Source organism: Carassius carassius, chromosome 40 (genome assembly GCF_963082965.1).
Source record: "Carassius carassius chromosome 40, fCarCar2.1, whole genome shotgun sequence".
Lineage (NCBI taxonomy): Eukaryota > Metazoa > Chordata > Actinopteri > Cypriniformes > Cyprinidae > Carassius > Carassius carassius.
In genome coordinates, this window is record NC_081794.1 from 7,939,053 (window position 1) to 7,946,270 (window position 7,218).

Below are 7,218 nucleotides of genomic sequence, written 5' to 3' on the forward strand. Positions count from 1 at the left end.
AGCAGCAGCAGCGCGCCGCGCCGCAACAGGCACGATTCTGGTGTTTAAAGACACAGAAAATGCGAGGCAGCCGCCACGCTTCTGGCACGCAGCAGAGACGCCACGCAGCCAGTGTGTCACCGGCCTTAGTATTTTGACAATCACGTATTTTCGAACGGAGAGATATATGAATTATCAGACCCCTATCAAATCAATATTCCATCTAGCTAGTAGCAATATATGTAAAAAAAAAACACGGTTGCCTTTCGTTAATAATTATAATTAGGCTATAACTATGATATCGAACAAGATAGTGAACTGCATTTGAAGCTACTTTATCCAGCTAGATATAGAACACATGTAGATTTACATTATACTCTACATGAGAGCTAGTCCGTCTGCGTTTTACACAAGACATCATCGTTTCACAAAATATACGGATAGATACTGTTTCTGACGGGTTTCTGACGGACTGATATAGATACAGTTAGCTGAATGGATGCATACCTGTTTATTAGAATGCAAGCATCTCTCTGTAGTTTCAGCTTGTCACGAAGCTCTCTCTATCTTGGAAATGCAACTCCAATATTTACCCGTGTCTCGTTTCTTCTTCGTCCCAAAACCTTCTCAGGTCATTTATTTCACCCGTACGTTTGCGCTTCACAGAACGTGCAGGCAAAGCATAATCATGATCCATAACTAAGTTATTGATTGAGGTATAAATACGAATATAAACAATATAAATATAAAATATAATAGTCTCGATCAAGGCTAGCTACTACTTTTTCTTCTTCGTCTCGTCTTTGCTTCTGTTCACCTTTGTATTTGGCGGTTCCGCAGGAAGTTAGATAAACTAGAGGGGTCAAAGTTTATATGACGCCATAGGCGGGGGACAAAACGGAAATAAAGAAACGTGCCGTGTCTTCTAATTAAACTATAATTTTCTCCGGATTTGAAAGTTCGTGGAAACTGTCGGGATAATGTAAGTACACAACAAAAAAATATATATAACATAGATATAGTGATATCTGCTATTTTTAAAGCAGAAAAATTACATATTGCGCCTTTAAAACCGTATTTGCTTAAACTGATTTATAAAACTTGCGGTAACATCAGTATTTAGCAAAGTGCATAAGGGAGAACAACCTGTCCCTGAAAAGTTTTAATGACATTTGCTTTTCATCTTCCCTCCATGTAATGCATAAAAATGTAGTGTTTATAAGCGCAGAGCCGGTTTGTTTAAAGAGGGTTACTGGGAAGGAGCTCCATTTCACTGTTCCATGAGTGCGACATGCTGCTAGACAGTGGATTTACATTTTCATTCAGCCTGTCATTTCATTCAGCCATATTTTTCAGACCAATGTGAAAATTGGATCAGATTTTTGTTGTCAAGTCAAGTCACCTTTATTTATATAGAGCTTTAAACAAAATGGATTTTGTAAAAGCACCTGAACAACATTAATTAGGAAAACAGTGTGTCAATAATGCAAAATGACAGTTAAAGGCAGTTCATCATTGAATTCAGCTCAGTTCAGTTAATGTTGTATATCTCAACTGGTAGATGGAGAACAAGCTAATGGGCTTTATAAAAATTCTCAAAAAATATCGACTGGGTGAATTATATACACACACACACACACACACACACACACAATTTCCTGTAGAGCATTGCGTTGTCAAACGCAAGGTTGGGGGTTTGATTCCCCGGGAACACATGATAGGTTAAAATTGATAGCCTGAATGCACTGTAAGTCGCTTTGGATAAAAGCGTCTGTTAAATGCATAAATTTAATTTAATTTGTAATTTATTTGCACATGTAGTACATTTCAGTAGATGACATGCTATAATTGACCCAGTCAATATTTTGTTTGTTTAATATTTAAGCTATTTTTAATTATTTTAATGTTTATGCAAACAACAAGTGCATAATGCTGCTAATTTTATTTGTTGCTTTTTAGTTTCAATTTAAAACTTGGTGAAACGATTTCAGTGTGTGTATGGGTACTTTTTGAACATTTCCAGAACATTTGAACAAAACCATGATAATATTGATAATCCTGATCATTTTGGTCAGTATCGAGATATAAAATTTATAATCATACTGATTAATCTCTACACCAAACTCTATTGTTATACGCCTAGTATTAACAAAAGCAAATGTGAAATAAAAACGCATTTGCTGAAGCAATGTGAAAACAGAAAATGAATATTATATTATCCTTGCTGAATAATAATAATAATAAAAATTGTGTATTTCTAAAAAAGGAAATAAAACTTTTTGACCCAAAACTTTTTAATAGCATAACTTTTGAACCAGAACTGTAATATGGTATTTGTGTGCAAACTCTGTGCTGCTTTATGTAAAAAACTGTTTGGATAGACCCCGGCACAACAGCTGAATGTTTTCACTTCGGCACTGCAGTTTTGGAGGAACTTTGATATATACATCTGATACCCTTGACATACTTGCTTGACAGGCTTGACATATCTTCCTTGAGTAAATACCTTGAGCATAACAACACACAACAACCCATTGATTCTGCATCGTTTGGTGTGTTGGAAAGTTGGAAAATATTCCATCCACTTTTCATGTTACAATCCTACTGTTGTATTACAGCAGTGTACTGTTGTACACTGCTGTAATATCAAAATAAATACATTTTCATATGAATGTTATATTAATATTATCATGAAAGTAATCAGCAGTTCTAATTGAAACAGATTATGTAAGAAAACAATAGGTGCAGTGAGATGTACATGAGTGGGTCTGAGCTATTAATAAATGCATTCATCAACTTACACAGTTCCTAACTCAGAACCCATGAGTGTTTGTGTGGAAACAGGAAACTGTGGAATAACTGCTATGAAAATACAGAAAACAGTGCAGCCATTCAAATAATAGTTCACCTAAATATGAAATTATGGCAGTTACTATAGTTTTTTAGTAACAATTGTTATTATCAATAATAATAATTTTATATTTTTGACAGCTCTGTTTCATACAATAATGCAATAATAATAATAATACAAATAACCCCATGCACTGCATTTTTCTGTAGTGTGTCAGTAATAAATATCAGTTTACATTTTCAAACATTATTTTTTCCATTAATTGTAATAATCCAGTGAAAATTTCTCTTTTTTTTTTTTTTTTTTTTTGCACAAGGAGCCTGACGGCAGCCATTGCTCCACACAGAGATCTGATCTCATCATGATCAGTCTGTCTGGAATAACAAGAAGAAACAGAACCAACTGAGACAGACTAAATCCAGAAGAACTGCGGCAATATCTACTGCGGCAATATCTCCAAGAAACTTCAAGAAACCTACCTGCAAAGCTACCTGAAAAACAACGTGCAAGTGCACCTAGGACAAATGCTTTTTTTAATGCATAGTGTGGTCACACCAAATGTTGATTTAATTTAGTTAAGTTAATAGAAGTTAATTAATGAAATCTATTTATGGCATTATTTTGACGGCATCCTCACTTTACACACTTTTTACACAAGTGCCTAAAACTTTGCACAGTACTGTAGCGTTGCAGGTTTCTTGAAGCATTTTGGAGGTATTACCACAGTTCTTCTGGATTGAGTCTGTCTCAGTCTGTTCTGTTTCTTCATGTTATTCCAGACAGACTGATGATGATGAGATCAGATCTCTGTGTGGAGCACTGGCTGCTGTCAGACTCCTTGTGCAAACAAAAATCTCACTGGATTATTACATTTAATGGCAAAAATAAAGTTTAGAAATGTAAACTGATATTTCCTATTGACACACTACAGTAAAAGATAAAAATAACTGAATTAAAACAGTTTTTTGTTGGTGAAAATACTAGTGGCCTAAGACTTTTGCACAGTACTGTGTATATATATATATATATATATATATATATATATATATATATATATATATATATATATATATATATGTATATATATAACTTATACAACAGACCTATGAATTATGTAGTTTTAATCAAAAGGATATACTTTTGTTGAAGCGGTTCAGCCTAAATTATATTAAAGAAAACTGAAACAAGGGCTGTGTCTGAAATTTGAAACTTTGAAATAAATTGATATATTGTTAATACACTGTTTCAATATCATCAACGTCTCTAAATTAAGACTGGAAAAAGATTTATCGCGCATAAATCACATTCAAACTAAAAGTTACATACTTTATTATAGATTAAGTAAAGATCATGTTCCATTAAGATATTTTGTAAATTTCCTACAGTTAAATATATAAAAACTTAATTTTTCATTAGTAATATGCATTGCTAAGGACTTCATTTGGACAACTTTAAATGTGATTTTCTCAATATTTTTATTTTTTTGTATCTCAGCCAAATATTGTGCTATATTAACAAACCATACATCAATGGAAAGCTTATTTATTTATATTATATAAATCTCAATAAAATCAATTATTTAATAAGACCCTTATGACTGATTTTGTGGTCCAGGGTCACAAATATACATATAAATGTCTGTTATGATTAAAGACATTAAGTTCACAGTCTTGCATTATTGTCTTTTGTCAGATTTCCCTTTTTCCCCCTTCAACTTAAAGTTTGTAACTTGTGGTCCACTGTGTAGCTGGTTCTATGGTTCATTGCATGTAATGTTTTAACAAAGATTTAATAAATCTCTAAGGGAAAAACTCTGTACCTTAAAAAAACCAAGGCCACTGAAAAAGTGGGCGGAACTTTTGATATCTAGATCAAAACAGTCCCTTCACTTCACCAGCAAACAAAAACAAACAAACTAAATAAGCACAATGGTACTACTTTTTTCATCTCAGTACCATACCACCTGATACTACCACTGCATTGTTCTACCATGGTATCACCACATTACAGGTAATTCTACAGCATTTACGAGCATCACAGGAGCGTTTGTGCGTTCCATTCATGCTTGGGATGTCCAAAAATGCTGTCTAGTTAAGCAGCGCACTAGGTTTTACAGCCGTGTACAGACATAATGCATCAATGCCATATCTTCAGACGAAATCAATCCATCATTTCTCAGAGCGAGAACCAAAAACTGATTTTACATGTCAAGACTAACTTAAATGACGAATGTGTTTCGATCGATAACCTGCTGTCTGAAACAGAAGCGACAGGTTTTGCATAAAGGGAGCTAGTGAACTGCCCTAGTAACGTTAAATGTGTAACTAACGTTACTGATTTGAACTCAACCAATAACACACATTAAGAGTTTAATATTCCACGCTATGTTTCGTTAGTATACGTGTAGATAACTTACACACTTATAAGCAGCTGTGAAACTCCTGTGCAGCAGTGTTCGGTCTGCCTGTGCTGGACTTTCAGCCCATCTCCCACAAACTTCCGACGGTCTGCCTATCCCACAACTGACGGGCGGAGAGCGGAACTACGAAACCCACTATGACCAGGGGTTAGCTCATGAATATTAATTAGTTCTTGTTGACGTCGCTAGGCAACCTTTTTAGCGTGCCCAGTCACGTTTCTGTATTAATAAACATGAGCCGAACCCTCCTGTCAGTGTGATTCGACTGTTCCGCAGCAGACTAACGCCCACCTTCATATGTCTGCATTCAGCCAATCAAATAGCCGTCTGTCTGGGGATATAATTAATATTCATGATCCAAATCGTCCCCGTAGTGGGATTCACAAAATTACGACTGAAGGCGGAAAAGGCCCCTTCTTTCCCGGATATAAAGAAAAGGACGATGGGATTTGTAGTTATAAATTTAATGTCTGTTCAGCCTGATTATGTGTAGGTCATATTTGATCCAATTTCAAATAGTTTTACTGCAGTCAAGTAACTTAGACTAGATGATATTCAGAAATTATTATAATATTGACTTGAAATTATAATGATAATTATAATTGGTGTTCCTCAACAAACATTTTATTATTATTGTGATGCTTTGTATTTCTGTGGAAAGCTAGGGATGTGTAAGATTTTTTTAAACGAAAAAAATTGATACTTTTATTCAGCAATGACACATTAAACGTATAAAACGTGAGAGTAAAGATATTTGTAATGTTACAAAAAAAAAAAAAAAAAAAAAAAACATTCCTGAATGGAAAGTTCAGCTTTGCCATCACAGGAATAAATGACTACATTACAGTTTCTATTTTATTTTTACATTTTATTATGTATTTTAAAGCTTTGGAGATTTTATTTCCACAGTGTGGTAAATCCAGTCCATGCCTTTCAATTCTCTATGTGACTGAAGAGAAGGAAATGGTGCTGTGTTATGGGAAATCCCCCTGGATGCTCTCTCTCCCAGTGTTTTATTGTTTAGGTGCAAGTTTGAGATTTGAGTAAAGGTTATTAGAGGTTATAGTGACGTGCAGCGACTGCACGTATTGAGATAAAAACTAAAAATGAATATGTATATGCAAACAGACTGGAAAAACTGCTCTAAATGCACTATAAATAGTCACTAATTAATTACAAAATTAATAGATTATATTTAATAATTTTTTAACAGTTTGAATAATATATGCATGATATTATGCAAGGCTGAAAATTCTGATAAACTAGTTAGAAACTGCAAATTAATATTTCTGAAAAATAACTAAATACATAAATTATGTTTTCTATGGAAGCGTGTTTCCACCATTATCTTTTTTTAAATCTACTTTTGCAACTTGCATCTATGTTTTTTTTTTCTTTTTCTCAGAATTCAGAGAATTTATATTTTTTTCCCCTATCAAATTTGAGTTTGTTTTGCAATTATTATATTATATATATATTTTATATATATATATAAAAAAGGTCTATTGTAACAGTTTATCTCACTTTTTTTTCAAACTTGAGTTTAGATTTCACAATTTGGACTTTTCTTCTCAAAATTGTGAGTTAACACATTGCATTTCTGTGTTTATATCTCACATGTTGAATTCTTAGATTTGCACACGTCATAATTGCGATGTATTCTCACAATAGGAGTAAGAATTGCTAAAAAAAATGCAATTACTTTTTTACTTTGCTCAAAAATGAAAATTCTGTCATTTACTAACATTCATCTTTTTCCAAACCATTATGAAATTCTTTCTTCTGTTGAATGCAAAAGAAAATATATTGAAGAATGTTGGTAAGTATAGCCATTGATGTATGGGGGGGGGTAGTAAAGAAGTGTTCATGCCATATCATAATTATCGTAATTACAAGCTACCAACTTGTAAAAAGTGTTCACGTCCTCATAGAACTCGTAGTTACAACTTGTGAACTGGGAGTTTTCTGA

General features: G+C 33.5%; 1 protein-coding gene across 5 annotated transcripts in view; it reads right to left on the reverse strand.

Annotated features, from left to right (window-relative positions):
* plekha1b (pleckstrin homology domain containing, family A (phosphoinositide binding specific) member 1b) overlaps positions 1–5,396 on the reverse strand; it is a 51,173-nt gene extending 45,777 nt beyond the window's left edge. For all 5 annotated transcript variants that reach the window (XM_059531940.1, XM_059531942.1, XM_059531941.1 and 2 more), the window contains exon 1: positions 5,247–5,396. The gene's annotated coding sequence lies outside the window, so the exon portion shown is untranslated. The remainder of the gene's footprint in view (positions 1–5,246) is intronic.
* Positions 5,397–7,218: the final 1,822 nt, after the last annotated feature.